Source organism: Eriocheir sinensis, chromosome 18 (assembly GCF_024679095.1).
Source record: "Eriocheir sinensis breed Jianghai 21 chromosome 18, ASM2467909v1, whole genome shotgun sequence".
NCBI classification, from domain to species: domain Eukaryota; kingdom Metazoa; phylum Arthropoda; class Malacostraca; order Decapoda; family Varunidae; genus Eriocheir; species Eriocheir sinensis.
Window position 1 is genome coordinate 15699307 of NC_066526.1, and position 9883 is coordinate 15709189.

Genomic DNA, 9883 nt, shown 5'->3' on the forward strand with positions numbered 1-9883 from the left:
CTTGAAATAATGGACATGTGAAAATGACAAGTGCTATTGATGAGAAGTTGAAACTCAAATAAAAAAGTTTTACAAAAGTTTAATAAGTCCTAGTCAATGATGGGAATCTACAGAACATTTCAAGTTTTGAACCTGGAAACATTCCTTCGTTTGTATAGATGGATGGTGAGGTCTTAGTTTGATTTTGCCAGTTTGTTATGATGTCCTAACACTCAGCGTCAATTGAGAAGATATGCAGTTTAACGGAGGGCTACTATATAACTGCCAGGCTTCAGAAACTTATCTTACCTTGAAAGGTTATGAAAACGGAAGCTACCCAGTCACAGATACAGACAAATAAAAGGAGAAAGATATCGAGATGTACGAGATTCAAAATGGATAGTATGACAAAGGCCTGTAACCTGGTATGCCTAACTGTGGAGGGGCTGCAACACACTGGACCAAGAGGACATAGTCAGAACTTATATCCCAGGCTGGCCAATACAACACCAAGAAAGGAACTGTTTGCACTGCGATTTGTGGCTGTATGGAATAGTTTGACTGAGGTAATTGCTTCATCTAAGACCGTAAATACTTTCAAGACAAGAATGGGAATGGATAAAATATAGGAAGGGCGACAGAAAGTATTGAATGACCACTTATCTGCCAACTCCTAAGACACCACAGGCATGCCAGGAGTTGATGAGCTCTGCAGAGAGGAACCTTTATTGGATTGTATACAGGAAATCATCTATAAGCATTGTATAACTAAGAATATATATTGCTACCTAACATGACATTCTCAACCTATTAAAATTTGATGCCTTTATAGCTTGATACAGTATGAAACACCAGACACAGAGCTCTAAACAAACCTCGTGAGCTATGGTGTGCCTTGCCTTGTGCTGCCATTTTCTGGGAATTTGTTTACTAATGATGAAATGGAGCTTTTTTTATGTAAAGGAGTGGATATATAACCATCACCTTACCAGTTATTCAAGGAGTCTTTAGCCCGGTAGCTGCGGGGATCATGTTTCTTAAAGGCCCCTCTAAGCGAATTAACGAGAAAAAATCATAGCTCGTGCAAACCATTTCATAATATATATCAACGCATTTGTGATCAGTTTATGCATCATCTAATTTGAGGGGTTTATATATTATGGCAAAAAGTTGGCCCGTCACTGGTATACGGTAAAGTCACAAATTTGGCCCGTCTCTGCTATCGGGTTAATAACCATGAGCGTTGCGTGAGGTATCAGAGAAAGAGATCCCGAATATATTTTCATAGCCTGTACGCCCACCTTCTTATGACTTGAACTCCTACGAGAGGGGACGCACAAGATGCTGTTGAAACTAAATTAGATCATTCCTCTTTGTAGCTATCTTTCTCTTGTATATTTCATTCCCTTTTGATTGAGATTTTATTCATGCAAGGAACTGTGAGGCAGGTGTGTGGTGGTTGGGGGAGCGAGGTGGTGTGGGTGGTGCTGGTGGAGGGTCCGAGGTCAGTCCATGTGAGGCAGGTGTGTGGAGGGTTAGAGGCAGTGTGTGGAAGGTTAGAGGCAGTGTGAGGCAGGTGTGTGGAGGGTTAGAGGCAGTGTGTGGAGGGTTAGAGGCAGTGTGTGGAGGGTTAGAGGCAGTGTGAGGCAGGTGTGTGGAGGGTTAGAGGCAGTGTGTGGAGGGTTAGAGGCAGTGTGAGGCAGGTGTGTGGAGGGTTAGAGGCAGTGTGAGGCAGGTGTGTGGAGGGTTAGAGGCAGTGTGTGGAGGGTTAGAGGCAGTGTGAGGCAGGTGTGTGGAGGGTTAGAGGCAGTGTGAGGCAGGTGTGTGGAGGGTCCGGGGCCAGGTGAGGCAGGTGTGTGGAGTGTGGAGGGGGGGGGGAGGGTGTCCGGTGCCTCAATGGTTGCAGCTCGTCGTTGTTCCCTCGGCGGATCACCACCGCTGTAGTGAAGGACCCCCCCCCCAGCCAGAGCGACTCGTGCGTCATGCACACACGTAATCAGCTCGGGCCGCTCTGAAAAGGACATATTGACGCCTTAAGCTCCCCATCTACGAAAGTCAGTTAATTATGGAAGCTTATTACCTTAGTATTTGATTCATCTTTTCATTAATTAATTAGTTTCAAAGATTAAGGCGGAGGTCTATTGTGCGGGTGCGCTGGAGCCGGCAAGAAACAATAGGCGGAGCCGGCGAGCCACCCGCCCGCCCTCGCTCGCTAATTAACATCAACGTTTCTTCACCCTTCGATCGTTGTTCAGTTAATATTCGAGCCTCGTTCGGGGGCACATCAAATACGCCGGGCGTGCAGCACTCCGCTCCGCTAAGGTTCTTGTCCCTAGGTAATCAATAGCGGCGAGGGGTCCTGCAAATTAGCCAATCACATCCGGCCCCAGGAAGAAGGCGTTCAAAGGCTTCCTTGTGGTGGGCGTCTGACCGAGTTATCTCTATGAGCGAAACTCTCTGGGAAAAACGGCGCGTGATCACAAGTCGCTGATGCAATTGCAAGGCGGCGGCGGCTCCCGAGGTGGGCTTTCCTCTGGCCAGTGCCAATCATTGCGGACAGGTAATGAGTCCGACGGAGAATTAATCCCAGGTTAATTATCTCACACTATTGAGCGAGATACGTAGCCTCTCGGGAGTGGCTGCCGGTCTGATTTATTGTCACACCTCAGGCGATGCTCGTGGGGGAGGGGGGCAGGGAGAGAGAAGGGAGACTAAGGCAGGGGGGGTAAGGAGGGAGAAGGGAGACTAAGGGTAAGAGACAGGGAGAGAGAAGGGAGATTGAGGGAGGGGGAAAAAGGAGGAAGAAGGAAGTGGCCAGGGAGGGAGATTGGAGACTGAAGAAGGGAGAGGGGAGACGGAGGAAGGGGGACAGGTAACAAATATAAAGAGGGAAAGGAAGGTGAAGGAACAGGTGCATATAGAAGGGGGGGGGGGGGGGGGAGGGAGGAGTCAGGAAGTAATGACAAACCTGCTAATAAGAAGTTGGTGATAAAAATTAAACCAGAAAGAGTGAAAGAAAATTAACTCATGAAATGTGGAATTAGCGAAACAAGGAATAAATGGAAAGGATAAGTATAAATGCTATCAAAACAGGGTAATAAAGTAATGAGTATGAACAAAAGAGCATCGGAGCGTTTTATAAGAGTGGTGATGTACTAAGCTATCAAAACATTGCGATAAGTAAAAAAGAAGTAAATAAGTAAAAAGCAAAATAATAAATAAGTAAGGAGCGCATAAGTGAAAAGGAAAATGAGTGAAAATAGAGCTTGGGATCGTTTACTGAAGGTGTTTGCTATGCTGTCTGTATATAGGAATGAAATAATATGTGAAATTAAAAAAAAAGTAATGGAGAGAAGCCTATATTAACGGTGTTTGGTAATGCTTAAGCTCCCAAACATAAGAGTAAAATAATAAGTATACAAAACAACAACAACAAGCTGGCAATACACGGAAATAAAGTAATAAAGAGTACTGAAGAGTATAGTGTTGGTGTTTGGTAATGCTTAAGCTAATAAAAAAATGAAGTAAAATAATTAGGATGAAAAACATTGGTAGATTATACTAAAAAAGGTCTGTTGCGACGACTCAGTGCCTGTGGGTGCCAAGAGTTGCCGATACTACACATGATTAGGTGCCGCGGGAGGGGTTCAGGAGGGCTTGCTGTTGGGTGTTCACGTAAATCTTCCAGCCCCGGACTCGGTTAATTTTGCATGGGTCTCTTTACCTCTTAACTGTTCCTCCCCCATTCCCATCTGAAATTTATCTTCATTAACCTTTCTTATAGCTCTACCTCTCATCCCCTCTCCAGTTCCTTGAAAATAGCAACACAATATTTCTTCTCTTATTACCTTTCCTTGATCTACTTCCGATTCCACCCCGAGTCCATTCTAAATACTAGCCTATCACTCACCTTACCTTACCTTCCTTTGCCTACCATCCCTCTCCTAGTCTCTTCTCAGCACTAATACAACATTCCTTCTCTTACCTTTCCTTGCTCTGCTTACCAATCCTCTCTTTTCCTCACCTTTCCTTGCTTGACTTTCCATCCCTTTCCCAGTCCCTTATGAACACTAACACAACTCATACCTTTCTTTCCTTGACTTCCTATCCTTCCTCGGCCCCTCCCGTTTTATACTGATGACTTAGCACCTCATGATATATGCGGCACTGGAATGTTATCAATACACACGACGTAAATGAAGCAAAGTTACGTGAATGTCTTAAATATAGTTGGCTGTGGAGGAAATAGGAAGTTGCCTGATATGATCGTTGATAGTGTGATTGGTTAAGGGAGTAGAGATGACCAAAAACGTGTTGATTAGCGAAGTTGAATTAAAAACTACAGTGGGGTGGGTTGTCGGAGGCGTGCGTGAGGACCAAGAACGAGTTGATTATCACGTAAAGAAGCCGAAGCTGTAGTTTGTTGTGAGAGGAGGGTGTGCGGAACAAAGGGAGAATGTCGACGGGACGCTAAAAACACAAACTTCGCCTCTTAGAACAGGTAGGAGTAAGGACCAAGAACAAGTTACCACGTGAATAGGGCCAAGAGTAATACCGTGTTAGTGTGGTCGGTTGTAGGAGGCGTGAGTACCAAGAACACATTGACTATCACGTGAAGGAAAGAGTGATCATAATACCGTCTTAGTATGGCCGGTTGTGTTAGGCGTGATGACCAAGAACGAGTTGATAGTCACACATATAAAGCCAAGAGTAATGCCGTCTTAGTGTGGCGGTTGTGGTAGGAGGGAAGCCAAAGGAGTCGCTCAAGCCCTAAGGTGTAAAATTCGCCTTCGTTCGGCTCTATGCCACGACGCTATAGGGATGAACGTGAACCCAGGTGAGGTCTCTCGTGAACGCGGAGGTGAATGCATAATCAAGAAGTAGTTTGCTTGTATTTTTTCACGTCTGCCTTCATTAATTAGCTGAGGGAACAAATAATTCTACCAGACGTTAATTAGCGATTTAATTAAAGGCGAAATTCAAAGCTGGATTGGTGAAAAATGAGAAATTCGATCTGGGGACGCGTTCATTACACACACACACACACACACACACACACCACACCGCACCACACCACACCACGCCACGCCACGCCACGCCACACCACGCCACGCCACGCCACACCACACCACACCCACAGGACTGATCTTAGCGGCGGGGAAAAAAAAAAAAAACGGGTCGTCGCAAATAGAAACAGCAGCAGTGAAATAAAAAAAAAGAAACACGAAACCACACAGCGAGAGAGAGAGAGAGAGAGAGAGAGAGAGAGAGAGAGAGAGAGAGAGAGAGAGAGAGAGAGAGAGAGAGAGAGAGAGAGAGAGAGAGAGAGAGAGTGTGTGTTTGTGTGTGCGCTGCCAAGTATAGGAGCGATGCCTCGGCAGCCTAACGGAGCAGCATCAATAAATAACGCCTGGAATAAAGACCAGATTGACCTAACGATATGCAGTGACGCGGCCCCGTGCTCCCCGGTGAGGGCGCCGCGGCCCCGGGTACTCTTGCGCTCCGCCCCGCCAGGTGAAAAAGTTACGCAGTAGTTTAACATTCAGCTCCCACCTGGATTAGTACAGGAAGGTGACGCATCCGTGATTTGGGAACGGTAGAAAAAGTTGTGGGAAGACGCTCAGAGGCAGAAAGGCGTTTTTTCTTATATATTTTGGGAGATACATGATTTTTGGAGAGATTTTTGAAGAAGCATTCGCCCCACAAGCAGAAGGTGGATGAAGACAGCGTTTTTTCTGTGGCAGAGGAAACTGGCCAAGGGCAAAATAAAACGTTAAAAATGATGCCTGGAAAAAGCTGCTCCAAATAGGACAAAACAAGAATATCCGCAATTTAATGGCGAAGATCGTGATTTCCATTAGTAATTTTGGAAAAGTCTTGATTTATCGGAAAATTTTGGGAACGGAGGGCATTTTCACGAGATTCAGGAAAAGAGAGAGAGAGAGAGAGAGAGAGAGAGAGAGAGAGAGAGAGAGAGAGAGAGAGAGAGAGAGAGGCGTCATTCTGAAGATAGCATTGTTAACGGACGTGATTTTCATAATAAATTTTGGAAAGGGGCGCGATTTTCAGAACATTTGTAACAGAAAGTCGCCTTCCAAAGAAAAGAGGAGGGAAGAAGGTGAACGGGGTGGAGATGTTATTTCTGAAGAGGGGAAAAGTTGAGGGATGAAGAAGATGCAAGAGTTACTAGGTTTAAGTAAGAGAAAGTTACCTGTAAGTTTTAATGTTATAGACGAGACATAAGTACAAGGTAAGGGAAGGTGCTCTGAGGCGTGGAGACGTGATTTCAGGAGAGGGGAAGAGTCGAGGGTTGAAGGAGAGGGAAGAGTTACCAGGTTAGCATCCACTTATGTATTAAGGGGGGTTGCCTTAAAATTAAAACATATTCATTTACTTATTCTTGAGATAAATAAATAAGAGTTAGGATTTTGTTTTAAGTTCGGGGATGTTAATAGAGAGAAGAACAATGGTTTAATGGAAGAGGCACTGAAATAAAATGGAGTTAGGCTTGCCGGGGATGAGGTTTAAGGGGGGCTACTCTAAAATTAAGGGAAATTGGGTCAGGGTTGCCTTAAGAAATTACTTTTAATATGTAGCCGGAAAGACGTGAATAAGAGGAGGAAAATAACTTAGGATAAAGGAGGAGTTGCTGAACTTTCACTTATTTGTAAGGAATTTAGTTTCAACATATACATATTAGAATCTCCCCCTTCCTATGGTCATTCCCTTGAGATCCGTTCCAACTATATATCAGCAGCCAGACCTCGTTCCCTATATACGAGCCTTCTATGAACCACTTTTACGGGCCAATGGCTACATCTGCTATAGACATTTTATCTGTTAGTATTTTTATGGTTCGAATAGAAGAAGAAAAATACAACGAATTTAAGTAAGTGGATATTATTGAATGCGAAATCAGTTTAGAAGCGCCCGTTGAATTTTGGGAAGGTATTAACACTGGGATATCATAGTAAGGGATAGCTTGGAATAAGTCTGATAGTGCTCTGCTTGAAAGAGGTGAAGCAAAGCGCGAAATGACTTGGGTTTTAGTGAATGGTCACCTTACTACTCTTTTCATCCACGGTAGTGTTTAACTAGAAAAAAAAGAAAAAAAAGATGCAAAAAGACTCGTATATTTAATGGTGGTCATGTTACTACGCATTTCTCCTGACCTGTGAGAATTGAAAGACACCAAGGAATATCAGTCATAATGCGTATAGGGAAATCTAGGGGAATGTTGCGTACCTCTGATATCTTGAGCTGTGTGTGTGTGTGTGTGTGTGTGTGTGTGTCTTCGGAACTACATAGTGACGGGGATGGTCAAGGCAAGGCAAGGCAAGTCAAGGCAGGGCAAGGCGGGGCGGCGTACACTAACTAACAAGGTCTGACGCGGGAAGTAAGGGAAATAATTCAGAATCCACTCGCAAATTACAGCCAAACACAAGTTGGTAAGTGGGCGAAGGCTAAAGTTAGTTTCCTTCTCGAAGCGCCTCTAAGTGTGTGCCCCAGCGGTCCCTCGAGAAGTTACCTGGGCCAGTGGTCAGGCAAGTCCATTTGAGCTCATCTTACATTTATAAGGTAATATGGGCAGTAGGGGTCCCACGCCTCCTGGGGATCACCGCCTAAACTTCAAAGTGGCTCCTGGCCGCTCCCTTCCTCGGCTTGACGATGTGTGAAGGGCGGCCACAGGAGGAGGAGGAGGAGGAGGAGCAGGAGGAGATACACGAGGAGGAAGGGAAGGAGAGGGAAGATAACTGAGGGGAAACAAAGGAGGGAAAAATAGCAGGAGTATTAAAGACGGATGAAAGTGAGAAACTGAGAGGATTAAATGGTGTGCAGAAGCAAAGAGAATTAAGAGGGTTGTCAGACATTATGCCATGCAGAGAGGAGGGGAAGGCAGGAAGGAAGGAAGGAAGGAAGGAAGGAAGGAAGGAACCACCAGTCCAATATCTGTGGAGGGTCACACATGAACATCCCTTTACTGTGTCACTAACTGAACACCACAACTCTATTTCACTACCTCCTCCTCCAACCTTCCATACTTCGAGCTTGGCACTATTTGTAAACTGTTTAGCACACAAGGCCTAAGCTTCCTAGTGCTGGGATAATACCTAAACAATACACAACACTATTTCCCTACCTCTCATTCCTCACAACCTTCTAAATATTGTATAAATGTAGCACTAAATGGTCTTTGCTACTTCCCGCCATGATATTACTGATACGATACAATATATAGCACCATTTCCCTGGCCCCTCCTTCCTCCTAACCCTCCATACTTCACCGATTTCCTTAACTACTCGGAATAGATCGGTTTACCTTCGGACGCAGGGATCGGGCGGCCAGAACAAGCGGTGAAGCGAGTTGTCCCAAGCGGCCGCCGCCCTCCCGCCGCAGAGGACGAGGCCGCTCTGTAAAATCAGCCGTGAAGGGAGTGTAAGCGAGGTCACCTTCCCCTGATCCCCCTTGGCAATACGGCTTTTGGTCTGGGCTGTCAGATCATCCTGGGCGGTGGGCAGCGGCCTACGGCGATCCCCTGGAGGTCCACCGCGGGGCTCCGTCAAAGGGCGTGCCCAGTCAAACTCGATAACCTCATAATCCGCGTTCCCTTTGACGGCCACTAGAGGGCTCGCCGGAGACTAGCAGAGATGTCGCCGCTCGGCCGGACGCTGCTTCTTGATCCCGAGTCCTGGGAATTACGGAGACTCCCTGATTTTCCGCCCCACGCCTCTAGTTTGTCAGGGCGGGGCGCGTGTGTCCAAGCCTCCGCCTACATCCCCCTTACACACACACACACACACACACACACGGTGGATTCAGTGTCACTCCCCTCTAGCGTCTGCCTCCCTCTCGCTGCCCAGCTCGAAGGCGCATGTCAGAAGGCGGAGTCCCTGACGAGCGAAACTGTGCAATAAACAACCGTAGAGTTTTGACTGTTCGCTTGATTTTGATGCCTCTAATCAGGCCAGCCCCTGCCTCCGCACGTTTTTCGATCCCCTCCTCCTCCTCCTCCACCTCCTCCTCCTCCTCCTCCTCCTCCTCTTCTTCTCCTCTTTCTCCATCTTTTTTGTTCTCCAGTCAACAGCCTCCTTCCTCTTTCTCCTTTTTCACTCTCTTCCATGTCCACTCCTTCACCCCCCCTTTCTCTCTCTCTCTCTCTCTCTCTCTCTCTCTCTCTCTCTCTCTCTCCCCCCCCCCCCCTGTCGTGTGTCACCTCAGGATAATTCTGGCCCATGTTTTCCACAACGAATGAAACTTTGGTGCAAAATTTAATCACCCGCCCAATAAAATGTGAGCTAATTACTATTTCATTCCACTCAGCAAGGAAAAAAAAAGAGAGAAAACTTTAATTTCTTTTTCATTTACCGCGTCATGGCGTGAGCTTCATCAGTACCGAAGTTCGTCCTGTCAGCCAAGGGAGCAAACTTTATCACGCATCATTATGAAAACAGACTAAAACAATCGCCGCAGAGTTAGCAGCAACATCCATCCTCTCTGTCTTTCGTTCAATCTCTGTTCTGTCGCTCAAGGTGAAGTCGATAATTTCTTGGGCAAGCAGGTGTACCTAACGGCGCGTCATGACACCTCCCAAACCCTATCGATCCTATTGATCTTTGCCTTCTGCCGTCTCCCTCCGTTATCAGCGTCCATCCTCTTTGGTTTTAGTTCAGTCTGTCCTCTCTTGTTCGAAGGGGAGACAATGCTTTTCCTGGGAACTGTAATAATTAATTAAGACTGTGCCAAGACACCTCGAGCCAAAACTGATTTTTGTACTTTACTAAGGAAAAATCCTCGGTTGAAAGAAGAAATTATGACGAATTTAACAAAGAAAAAAAATGTTAAAACGAGGATTAGAAGTAAAGCGAATAGTCTTCAATGAATATAATTAGACCCAGCCAATCA